Source organism: Papilio xuthus, unplaced genomic scaffold (genome assembly GCF_000836235.2).
Source record: "Papilio xuthus unplaced genomic scaffold, Pxut_1.1 DF827714.1, whole genome shotgun sequence".
Classification (NCBI taxonomy): Eukaryota; Metazoa; Arthropoda; class Insecta; order Lepidoptera; family Papilionidae; genus Papilio; species Papilio xuthus.
The window spans coordinates 6,282,157-6,295,960 of NW_013530935.1; the positions used below are offsets into that span (position 1 = coordinate 6,282,157).

General features: G+C 31.8%; 1 protein-coding gene and 1 long non-coding RNA gene across 2 annotated transcripts in view; one reads left to right on the forward strand and one right to left on the reverse strand.

Annotated features, from left to right (window-relative positions):
- The window catches only part of LOC106116586 (prohormone-4), a 41,351-nt gene that overhangs the window by 16,574 nt on the left and 10,973 nt on the right, over positions 1-13,804 (reverse strand). The window lies entirely within an intron of this gene.
- On the forward strand, positions 2,141-8,234 carry LOC106116587 (uncharacterized). The gene is made up of 3 exons (XR_001227829.1): positions 2,141-2,247; positions 6,208-6,336; positions 8,152-8,234. It is a non-coding gene; the product is annotated as an uncharacterized LOC106116587 (long non-coding RNA).

A 13,804-nucleotide genomic window follows, 5' to 3' on the forward strand; every position in this document is an offset into this window, starting at 1 on the left:
TAGTTTTTTTTTAATTAAATTTTATAACTTGGTAAAACATTAATCCAAAATTGCCAGTATCCGTTGATATAGGTCCGTTAATAAATTGGCTTACACGTGAAAATGTTTAGTGACATTAGTAGTCGGGAACCGCAATGATCGTGAGTCGAATAAATAATTCAAAGGATTTGCCCAGAAAAAGTTTATTTGATAGTAAAGTTACAAACAAAGTCACGTTCTGTCCTTATTTAATTAAGGTATTATTATTATAAAAGTATTGCACGTTAATCTTACTAATATTATAAATGCGAATGCTTGGACAGATAGATGGGATGAGTCGATTGATAGATGGACGTTTGTTTGAAGATATCTCCAGAACTGATCAAAGGAACTCGATGAAATTTGGCGTGGAGGTAGATTATAATCTGAGAAAACACATAGGTTACTAATTACATTTGTTTTTAATTATGCGCGTACGGAGTCGCGGGCGAACGATAGTATTTAACGTGATTCAAAGTATCATCAGATTAACTAATGTAGCACTGATTTTGTTTGTCATTATAGTTTCATCAGTTACACGATTATAGTAATGAAAATTTACTAAAACTTTACGTTGTGTTGTTCACCGTCTGTTTGATTTGACTGTCTTTCTGTCATCCATTACACCCTCGTCATATCCCGATGAGAGATAAAGGATACCAAGTTGTTAGATATAAATATCAAATGATATGCGATGTAACAAGTTTGTGGAGACTCAGAAACTATTTAAAAAGTAATACATTTTGATAGTAATATCCATACAAAGGGTTAGAAAAAAATACAAAAAGTTTTGATGGATGTCTAGCAAAGACTAGAATCATCAATAAATTCTTGGTGTTAAGTGTAATAGTGTAAAGCAGTGGTTCCCAAACTTATTTTGTCTACTGCCCACTTTGAGAATAAATAATTTTTAGCGCCCCCCATATTTTCACATATTTAAAAACCACTATAACTTCAAATTAAATTAATTATTGTGACCTATATATGTATATTAACGGAGAATTCTAAACGAAACTTTTACTATAACCCGCAACTTGAGACCTGCAGCGCCCACAAGGAGGCGTTATCGACGACTGACGAAAGACTGCTGTAAAGTATACACTTATACTCGTATGTATAGTGTAATTCATTTACACGCATGTGTGGCCATGTGTGTAATGTAAACAAAGTGTGACCCAATGTAATCCCCTGGGAGACACCTGTGTAATAGATACGTGATACTTGGTTGTTTTGTTGTAAACATATTTCCAGGACAATGTAGTGTACTTTGCGTTGCCTACCTTTAATCGACGGAGGAGAGGATGCGCAGAAAGAAAATATGTTCCCTTTCCATGCATCCCCTCATCCGGAAAGTCTACTTCAACTTCCCATCTTTTCCTTATAAGAAAAAAGGTGGGAAGGGAAAGAGGACTAAATTAGGCCTCCGGGTCGCACACTCATCAGACGAAACGCAGAATTGCTTACACTTCACACCTGTCTTTTGTATGGTCGTGGTATTTCACCGGGCGAGCCGGGCCGATTCGTGCGAAGATGTTAAAGCGGGCTCTACCACTGTTGACATACAGAATATATTATGTTTTACCTTATTGTTGTCGATTCGTATTCATTCGTTTTGATTCATAGAATTAATCATATTAAAATAGATTTATCGAAATTATTCTAGACGATAAAATTATTTAGTACTCTTTTAAAATTCCAGTTTCTCTCATCTATTAAAGCCTCTGGCTTTATGAAATGAAATAAAAAAAATTAAAGCAAATTCTGGACAGCTATGGCTTGGTTTATATTAACGTTTTAATCAACAAAAACAGTTAAAAACTAAAACATAATATTTTTTTTATTTCCTAACTCTAGCTTTAATACTAAAGGAGAATTTGATATTTTAAAAGCGTAGTACTTCGCCGTTGAGTATAAAAATAATAAATACTGTTAGTATAATAATTTGGATATTCGTAAAAAACAAGGAAAAATATAATTTAGTAATTTAGTGTTTTTACCATTTCGAATGTAGAGTTTGTTGAACTTTGTATAATTTATTAAAACATCAAACTAAAACACCAACTTTATTTTTACAACTGACATTCATGTCATGAAATTAGATTGGGAAACGTTTCAGCAAAGATAATATTTTATCAGCAAAAACTATGTAACATGGGAAGTACGCATGTCAATATTTTTACCAATTCAACAAATTTACCGACCACTTGGGAAATTCTCTGACGTAAAAAGGTATGCATGAAAATATCGAACTTGAATTGATTTGATGTAACAATTTATCTTTTTAGCTAACTGTTGCTTTTGACTTTGTTCGTGTAAATAAAAAAAAATGATTATGACCCCACTCTATTCTTTATGGTCTTTGCACAATTGTTGTGAGTAGATCTTAGTATTTAAGTATTTAAGTAAATGTCTTATCAATGTATTTATGAACTATTCAAACTTCTTGAGACATTATACTAAAATGATATATAAACACGGCTAAACACTCACCTATATACGTCCGGTGGCGGCACCGACTAGTTTCGAACCCATCGGGGGCCCTTCGGAGTGAGCGACGGGCCGCGTCCGCGAAATAATACCACTCATCCTGATGAAGGGCCTCCGATGGGCTCGAAACTAGTCGGTGCCGCCACCGGACGTATATACGTGAGTGTTTAGCCGTGTTTATATATCAGTTTAGTATTTATGAACGTTTGTGTCTTATTTTGAATAAATATTAATTTTACTAACATTATAAATGCGAATGTTTGGATGGATGTTTGTTAGAAGATATCAGAACGGCTGTATGGATCTCGCTGAAATTTGGCATAGATGTAGAACATAGTCTGGAAGAACACATAGGCTACTTAATTCTTTTAATAGCTAGTAATAAATGAGATAAAGTTCTTGTATTTTTTATTCCCAAGATAATTTCCCAGAAGATTTCATTATGTTCTTATAATTTTTTAATTTAAAATAACTGAAACTAAATTCATTAATAAATGATGCTAATATCAGGTGAGATGAAATTTCTGAGAACTTAATTTTTAATAAGCACTTAAAAATCAAAAGTTTTATTATATTTTAAGAAGAAAATCTTAGCGAGATATTTTTGTAATTTTCTTTTAACGAACAATCCTTTTTTACCAACCCTAGTTTATTTAGAATGTTCGTTGCTTATTATTAAGTTTAGAATGTTTTATTGTTTTTAAGTTAGATTAGTTTTTGTTAGTCAAAGATTTAAAAAAATGGTAATCAATTTCAGATTTAACAAAAGGCATAATTTACGACTCCGTCCGCGCCGAATAAACATATTTAGTAGCTAATGATGCTTCCAGACTTTGTTCTATATGTGTGCCAAATTTCATCAGGATCCGTTCAGCCGTTCTTAAGATACCTTTGAACAAACATCCATCTATCCATCTAAACATTCGCATTTATAATATTAGTAAGATTCAATTGTTATTGTTTTCATTCAGAATTTAATAAAAAAACATAATTCGGTATAACCTACATGCCAGTTAACTTTGTTAATATGTACATAGTACAAGGAGGTTCTATCACAAAGGAATTACGCGCGCAACTAATTCACTTACGATCCCAACTTGCTCAAAACTAATTACTAACTGAGACGTAAACTACTAAGTTGATTGAAATTCAAATACGAACAATCCCTTAAAGTTTATTTAGTTAATTATAACTCAGAAATATTGATAAGAAATATTTATAAGAGTTGGTTTTATATATTTTTTTTTGTTTTAAAATATGAAAGAAATAGAAAATCTTTAAAAAAATCACACAGTTTAGCTTAAACATATGTTATGGCCTAGTCACCAGTGACTTTGGAGAGGCTCAGAGCCCCTCAGTGGGAACGTTTAGTGCGCTGAAGATGATGATATGTTAACCCTTTTACCACATTCTGATCGAGTATTAACAGAAATCGTTATTATTTAAATATGATTAAGATATACGGAGTTTACCAAAATTCCAGACTCAGTTTTTTTGTTACATAATTAAGGGTAAAGGAGCTGCATGTGGCGAGACACATCAAATTGAACAGGCTTAGATGGGCCGGCCACGTGGAGCTGATGGATGATGCCAGAGTCCCTAAGAGTGTTATGGCGAGTAATCCCGAAGGTCGTCGAGTCTAGGGAGACCAAAGCTCCCATGGATAGACGGCGTAAGTGAGGACGCAAAAAAGTGGGCAAAGCAAATTGGAAGTCAGTGGCCAGAGATAGACCGAGGTGGAAAAAGTTGCTGGACCAAGCCAAGGCCCACAAAAGGCTGGAGAACTAGAAGAAGAAGTAATTAAGGGTAAAACAAACTCTTTTATAACGTTGACGGTCATCATATCAATCACCGGCGGTCAAAGGGTTAAAATACAGTATGTATATCTAAGACAAAATTTTGTTTAGATTTTTTAGTTATAATTATTTTTAAGAGATGAAAGCAAAATTGTGGCACAAAAATCTTAGAGTCTTGTAGGCAAAAAAGACTCAAAGTTAAGAATCGTTTCATGTATGTCTTTACGATCTTCGGCTTAACTCTACAAACTACAGTGAGCTTTTACTGCCGTGAACATACAAAGGCATTACTGAGCTACGATCGATTAACCGTAAGCCTACCTGAATACCTTTATTGGATGACTTTAGAAGACTATAAGAAGAAAAATATTCTTATACAACTTTTCATAGTACATAACGTATTTTTTTATAACTTTATTGTATACTAGCTGTCGCACGCGACTTCATCCGCTCGGAATTAAATAAAAAAAAACTTAATTAGCAGCCTTTGTTGTCTTTCAGAATATGCTCTTTATCTATGTTAAATTTCAATCTCTATTTGAATGCAGCCGGTGGAGGTACATTCTAACAAACATCCATCCATCCACATATTCGCGTTTATAATACTAGTAAGATGAATAATGTATTACTGTTAGGAAGAAAATCCGAAAATGTGCCAGTGTATTGGCGCAACACTAGCGTTACTAAAATGTCGACGTTTATGTCCCCTCACTATTCATTCTGACACTGAACTTTGTAATTAATAATGTGTAAAATTACTAACTATTAGACATATCTGAGCAAATAGTTTAGAATGTTCCTAGTATAGTTAATAATTCTCTTTGATATAATTCAAATAGAGTAAAAAAAATATATGTAAAGTTTTAAACGTCTAGTTAATTTAAGTATAACATTTTCACGTCTTGAAATAAAAATTTAAAACACGGTTAAATTGCGTGTTCAAATACATAATGATTTTATGTCTTTAGCTTATCAAAAAAACACTGATATAATTTTAAAGGTAAGTCACGTCAAGTTCGTATTACGATACAATTTTAATGTTTATTTTTTTTAATAAACAGGTAAAAAGTTTACTATCATTTTTCTTCAAAAGGAAATAAATTTAGTTGTAGAAAGGAAAAAAAATGGACTCGAAGGACCATTTAAAAAACATATTTTTGTCTTTATTATTCCCAAAGACAATGAGTAGGATAGCTATATTTTTGTACCGTTTCAATGCAGTAAAGTATATAACATTTTCAAACAGCCTAAACTCTTTGAATGGAAAGAAAATATTATTCTTTTTCTTTCCATATTTAGCCTTTAAAGGGTTCGCAAAGGGTTAGAGATTAACATAAAGAGGACCTTCCATAGAAATGCTCAGACCTTTTCAACCGTTAACAAATTTCTATTAAACTTTGTATCGAATTACAGGGTGATTCAAATGTAAGCTTGTTTTATTATTCAAATATTTTAATATTATTTTCTTTCAGAACAATAAAAATTGTAATTTAATTTATACGATTTTTTTTTAATATTCATCAGTCAAAGTTTGAAATAATAAGCCAACGATAAATGTTTTATCTAATAATAAAAAAGAGGACAGATTTGATTGTATGTTTGTATAGAATAGGCTCCTAAAGTAATCATCCTATTTAAAAAAAAAATTCTCTGTTGGTAAGCTACACTATCCCCGGGCGACATAGACTATATTTATTACCAACTTAAAAATGGAACGACAATTTAGTAAAACTTAAACAATACAACCTCTTTTGTTTTTTTTATATTTATGTATATTAAAGTAGTAATACAAAAGTTCTATGAAGGAATACAATATTTTCCTTTGTTAAGTAAAAATGTCTTGACATTAAAACAAACCGCCCTTGTCCTTAGTTTTTATCTTTTTCTATTTCCATTTTTTTTTCAGAGCACTGGAGTTTACCTAAGAAAGTATTTTTAAAAGGTTCGCCATCCCTCAGGGAGAGTTTGGGAAGCAAGATGAATTACATAATTAAGATATTCCTTACCTGAATACCTTCATTCACTTGAGTTTAAGGTGAAGTGTTGTTTTTGTATTCGTGAAATAAAAAGCTTTCTTTTTACCGTATTTTAATATCCGATTCTGAATTGTGCTTGTGTCGCAATCGCCCGCGACTCCATCCGCGCGAAATTAAAAAAATATTTAGTAGCGTATATGTTCTTCCAGATTATGTTCCACATCTATGAAAATCAAATTATATCGAGATCCATTGAGCCGGTCTGGAGATACTTTCTAACAAACATCCATCCATCCATCTAAACTTTTTTATGTATGGTATACGTAAGACAGTAAGATTAAGATATTTTAGGGATTTTAATGATTACTTTTTTAGATTTTCTTCTCAATTTAATAATTATGTTTTAGTGTATTCAGGAGTAGACTCGAAGAATAAACTAAATAATTTTAGGTTTAACATTCCTTTATTTTAAAATTCAAAAACACTTTTTACTTAAAAGTGTAATAAAACTCCTTTATAACAGAATACATTTTTAGCAAATCTGTTCTATAAAACTTATGTTTAACTTAAATACAAACAAGTAAATAAAACTTTTGCTTATCAATCACAATTACTAACTTATAAGTACATAAAGTTATATATCTAAAGTTCTTCGTCTTAGAAATGTACACATACATATATAATAGTAACTCGCAATATACTGTATTGTACATACTTTGCTAAATACAAGCATACATAGCTTTCATGAACTACTCCCGTCTGTTCCCGAGAGTTCTCGTAACTGCGAACCTCCTGACGCTCGTCAACTCTCAATGCAAATGTAACGAGCACTTACTCGCAAAATTGACTCAAAATTGCTCTGGGAATTTTTCACATCGCAGTATAACAGATTTCTGTTATAAATTTAATGTTTTCTGATAAAAAAAAATATTAAATACTAGACGTGGCCAGTGATTCCTTCCGCACGGAATTAAGAAAAAATAGTAGCCTATATCATATTCCAGACTATATTCTACACCTAGGCCAAATTTCAGCGAGATCCATGCAGTTGTTCTGGAGGTACCTTCTTAAAAATATTCACCCACCCTTTCTTGTTTCGCATCATCAAATGCGAATGTTAAGATGGATGAAAGTTTGAAGGTATCTCCAGAACGGCTGAGAGTGATCTTGATGAGATTTAGCACACACATATATAGAAGAGTCTGGAAGAACAGATAGGCTATATGATTTTTTAATTCCGCGCGGACAGAGTCGCAGGCGACAGCTATTTGAAATATTAGTAAGAAGTACGATATGATATTTAGTAAGTATTTCTCCGCTGGGTTATTAACAAATATCCAATTAGGACGTACATGAGAGAGTATTTAGTAATGTTGTTAAAAAGCTTAGGGAATATGTTAACGAGCTTCGTTGCTCGAGAACATGGTTATAATAACGATTTTATTATTAATAATTTACCTTTTATCTTGTATAAATGTATTATTTAATTATTAGTTTGTAATTAATGGTGCGTTGATGTAAGAAGAAATTAACTAAATAATTATGATTACAAATTGGTCCAATGCGGTTTTTTGTTCTCATTGTACATTTATTATTAATTCCTTAAATCTTACTAATATTATAAATGATAGTTTGGATGTGTGGATGTTTGTTAGAAGGTATCATAAGAATAGCTACATGTATATAGCTGAAATTTGCCATAATTGTAGACCATAATCTGGAAGAACGGAGTCGCGGGTGACAGCAAATTATAACATAATCAAATTCGCCATGTATTGTCAGTTCCCATTATAGAAACACTTAAGAAAACATTTTTTCGTCATATGTATAAAGATATTTTTGAAAAAACTTAAATAACATATGTTTATGGATAGGTGTTTCAAGAGCGAGGACCCATAGTTAAAATTTTACGAGTTCTCACATCACATCTAGTGTGAGGAGTGGATAATAAAAAGGTGAGTATACACCATTTACTTCTTTCTTTCTATTTTATTGCCTTGCTTTGTTACAAAAATGTACTAAAGCTTAGTGTGGGTTTCCATTGGTAATATAACTGTGTAAAAACTTGTAGACATTTTTAGAAATACTATAATAGAAATTGTTAGAAGGTATCTGCAAAAGGGCTCAACAGATCTCGCTGAAATTTGTCATACGTGCAGAATATAGTTTGGAAGACACATAGGCTACTAAATATGTTTATCTTTAAATCCGCGCGGACGGAGTCGCGGGCGACAGCTAGTATTTTGTAACGTGTGAAAACTTTAATTAAAATAGTAACAGAGAGCACTGAATATTTTATTTATTTTTAAATTAAATCCATCAAAGACTTAATTTACTAGAATTATGTATTTATCCTTTTTTTATATGTTTTATTATATAATAAAAGTAAACTTTATTCGTGTAACTTAAGTGAAATAAGTTTAATGAGATATTCTATTTAATGTTTCTAATTTAAATTCATAGCTTTGAAATATAAGTTTGCAAACGTGAAAGCTTCTTCGCATATTTAAACTCTTAAGGGCAAAGGGCGAGTTTGAAAGCAAAGTTAAAAGGTCACATGTACATATAAATACCATTTAAATTATAAAAGTACTAGGAACTTGTGATTCGTGAATTAAGTCTCTTTCAAATAAATCTAGTTTTAATCTTTTAAATTGCACATCCGTTGACTTTAAATGTCAGACGTATCTTTTAAAAAAATTCCTTTAGACTTTTAGCTTTTTAAAACTTTTTTTTATGAATTACTTTGTATGAACTATGCAAGTAAAAGGTCAGGTGTAAGATGGATGGATGTTCGTTAGAAGATATCTCCAGAACGACTCAATAGAGCTCGGTTAAATTTGGTATGGACGGAGAACATATTCTGGAAGAATACATAGCCTGCTAATTAAGAATTTTTAATATTCTGCGGTCGGAGAATCGGGCAAAACATCTATTATTATATAATAATTAATTCTAGCTGTCGCCCGCGAAGATTAAAAAAAAACTTAATTAGTAGCCTATGTGTTCGTCCATACTATGTTTACACCTACGACAAATTTCAGGGAGTTGCATGCATCCGTTCTGGAGATACCTTTTAACGAGCGTTCATTCATCCAAACATTCGAATTTATAACATTAGTAAGATAAGTAAAATAGACATGTTAAAACTGATGACATGTTAGAAATGATTAAGTATTCCATTAAGGAAAAAGACATTAAATTTTGTTCACATTTAAATAAATTTTGTTAAAATTTCAAAGTGTAACATAATGTGGGTGTATTGTAAGCCATGTTGACGCCCACGCTAATTGCAATTTATGACGTTGGTGGCTTAGCTAGTAGTAGAAGCAGAATTTTGCACGTTGAAATGCAAAATATAAATTACAATTTTGTGCACATTCGAATAAATAACGCTACTATTTTGTTTTATGCTTTATTCCAAATGTATTGCAGTGCAAAGTAAAATATAACGATGTAAAAGCGTCAATAGCCTAATGGTTAAGAATACGGATTTCCGATCACGTGGTCGAGGGTTCGAATCCCGCCATTCGACTATTGTCGTAAATTATATCCTAGCATAAGCCTAGAGCTTAGTTGGAATGGTAAAAGAAATATTAGTAAATTTCCAAAAAAATCTGCTAATATTTAAAAAAAATATATAAAATATTATTTAAGCAAAGATAAAATGAACGACAATTTTTGGCTTTATTTTTTTTACATAGCACATTCATTTTTACATAGCAATATGTTGAAAACAAAAACAACACTAAAAAATTATTATAATCTTTTTTTAATTGTATTCCATTTTCAAATATGTACATACTATACTGCAATATTAAAATCAAATTCTAAAGCTCCAATTAAATAAAATATAGCTGAATAAAGTTTTCAATTTCAATGTGTAGTTCACTTTGCTTTGATCGAGTTACAAAGAAACACTTTGCGTTTGTGTTCAGTCAAACAAAGGTCGTTGTAATACACCCTTTGTAATATAACCGTTTACAGTCCGTTTGAATTACTTTAACAACGCTGAATACAAATCCTACAAAAGCTGGTTCGTTCATTATTTAAAACTTGATATCGCCCACGACTTCGGCGGCGCAGAATTAAAAAAAAACTTAATAAGTTACCTATGTGCTCTTCCAGGCTATGTTGTACATTTGTGACTATTTTCAACAAGATTCGTTGAGCTGTTCCGGAGATACCTTAACTCCTAAAATATCCATCCATACATCTAAACATTCGCATTTATAATATTAGTAAGATGGTAAGATGAATATTCGTTGGTTTGAAAGTTTGATTGATTTTCTATACATAAATCAAGTATAATTTGTTGTTTTTTTTTTACTATGGCGTTTATTGGACAGACTATCTGTATCTATAATTTAATAGGACAAAAGATACGATACACGAGGCTTTTGATAAAGGTACAATTTGCTAGCAAAAGGCTTTACAAAGCCTATCCTTCGCAATGCGCCACATTTACTTTTAACCTTAACAAAGAATCAGTTCGTTTGCTGCCTAACAATCGTAATATCTTTCCTTTGTACGAAACATAAAATTCTAAATGTACAAAATCTTAATTTCCCATTTAATAAAATGTACTAAAAATACTTGTAGAAATTAATATATGGATAGTGTTTTATTAATAAATAATTTAAAAAAAAAATGAAAAACAAAAAGGTGGTTAACTCAAGCGTAGCCTCGTAGCTGCGTAGAACGTCTACGATGATGTAGCAACATGTAACGCGCAGTTATTTTTATTAATCTCTAATTTTATATTATCCAATTAATTCAAACCTAAAATAGTTTTCTACTATCTAAAAGGATGAGTCCAAACTATAATTGAGCAGTTTTATCATGTACAATGAGGTCGTAAAATTGGAAACGACCACAATATATCTTTACAAAATAAAGCTTACGTAACCAAGGGACAAGTTGAGTACATAAATTTGAGTTTCCCAAACACGTTTCACTTTGACCTTAATTAAGTTGTGTGGTCAACCAGTTTGCTTTATGCTTAATCATGTATCGGTTCCACTACATGCTAAGATATAGGTACATAGATTTTTACTGTTTAAAAGTAGGCTTTCGTATATCATATACTATAATTCAATAGGAGTGAGCCATTTATCCGACGTTATTACGGTGAAGCAAAACATCGTGGTGCAACCTGCACATATCTGGGAAGAAATTCAAAGATATGTGTGAAGTCAACCAACCCGCACTTGGCCAGCGTGGTTGACTATGGCCTAATCACCCTTAACTTAGGGTAGGCTCCGAGCCCCTCGATGGGGACGTATAGTGAGCTGATGATGATGATGAGCTATTTACTTATTTATCTTTTTTATTTAAAAAAGTACTCAATAATCAAATGAAGTCTATGCATTAAAATGAATAAAACAAAGGCCACATGTTACCAAATAAAAGAAAAAAAGTATGCAATCATGTTCAGCATAAACTGAGCACTAGGGAACTTGTTAAGGCTCGCCTGACGTCTGCTGAATGCCAATACTAAATTCCCTCTGCATTATTCATGTCGCTCGTCAAACTAGATTTACTACCCGACTGGCTTTATATATCTCTTTATGTGTGACGAAAACACATGCTCCTATAAATATTTATATCAAAGAGAAGAATAATATTTCTAACTGATGTTACATATCGTTAATTATTTTTTAATGGATTAAAAACACTATTTTTTTGTCGTAAAAATAATATTTATGGTATCCAACACGCGGGAGAGACCGTCATTGTCTTGTTCAAATCGGTAAAGCTTACATCGCGAGCTCCACCGCTAGTTCGATGAGAACACTCTTATACAATGTCATATGTTTGTAAAGCGAACGCGTCTGCGCCCGTAAGTAATATAAGTAAGCACTTAGTATCAAACTGCCGTACATTACAAAACTAACTTTTTAATACTTAACTAGTGAATTATAAAAGAGCATATTGTTATGTGTGTTGTCAAAGACGTTATATTTTTAAACAAGTGTTTCTATGAAAACTCAGTTAAAAGAAACACGTAACTAACATTGAACCGGAAGGTCACTGTTGCATTATGTATTCGGGTTGTTTCCGTTATATGTAAACTCACTCACAGCCTCCTCGTAAAAGTAAAAGACGTAATTACGTCATTTTACCCTTTTGTACCTTTTGTCCTGGCATAAATGTCACGTAAATAATTAAGCTATGTCAGTCGCTTAGCTTCTGCTTCCCGGAATCTGTAATCGACTTTATACATCATGTCTACTATGTTGGGTTATAATTTTACCTTATAATTGTATACATGTTTATATTATTAACTCTTAAATTATAGTAATTCCATTATTATTTAATTAAGGTTTTAGTTTCTGTCTACCCCTCTGAGTGATACTTAGTCTGAAAAGTGTGTTTTCAAATATAAATAACACATATTGCAATCACAGTATACTTTCACACTAGCGTTACTAGAAAAGTGGATAAATGCTACATAAAAGTATTTTAAAAATGTAACACCGAAACCAGATGAAATGCATTTGGGAATTATTGCAATTTCTATGCAAAATCTTCTTACAGAATAATATATTTCGTTGAGTTATTTACATATTGTTATAAACTTTAACAGATACCTTTTGTATTATTCCAATTTCAACGCGACCACGAATTATTCAGAAACAGGGATGTACATTTCAGCAATGATGTATATTTCTTTTGAGGCACTTTACTTCACTTTGCTTGAGTGCTACTCTATCTTAAAAGAATCTTCTATTTCCCGAGATTTAAATAATCCTCCTCAGTAAGGTTGCTCTGTTGAGAATTTTCTTTCCGTAGACAAATATTACAAGGATTTTAGTTTCGAAGCACTATCGTAAATTATTTCTTTTGCATACCAAAGTAATGAGTACTTATTCTATCAATCTATCTTAATTAAATTATTAATACCAAAGTTTAGATAGACTGATGGATTTTCGTGAGAAGTTATCTCCAGAACGGCTGTATGGATCTCGCTAAAATTTGGCAATGTAGAACATAGTTTGGAAGAATACATAGGCTAATAATTGTTTTTCGGAATCCCTGGCGATGGCTAGTCAAATAATAAGACATTTCACATTACGTCCAATATAGTTTCTACGATCTAAGGCTTGTAGCACACATGGACCGAAGTAAAGTAACGTGACAAAGACATGAACACTAAACAAAAATGGAGCACACAATTTGCAACCATTATGGTTCCGATTGGCTCAGAAAGTTGCCAGTTCTAAAAATCTAGTCAAAATATGATTTAGAAAGTTGCCATCATCAGTTTTTATTATTAAATCTTATGACAAGATAATAAGAAAAACATATAAGTAGGTCGACTGAAACAAAAGGCATGATACATGTTCGGAATAAATCTAAAGTAAAGAAAGTTTTTTTCATAGACTAGTTACAATTTGCCCTTTGTGCGCTGTGCGAGCTGAATAAGAAATCTACTCGTTCTATAGAAGTAGACGTAGTTTGCTTCACTGTGGTATGGATCTTTACTCAGCAAATTTGATAGTACGTGGCTTGAGATTTGCGTCT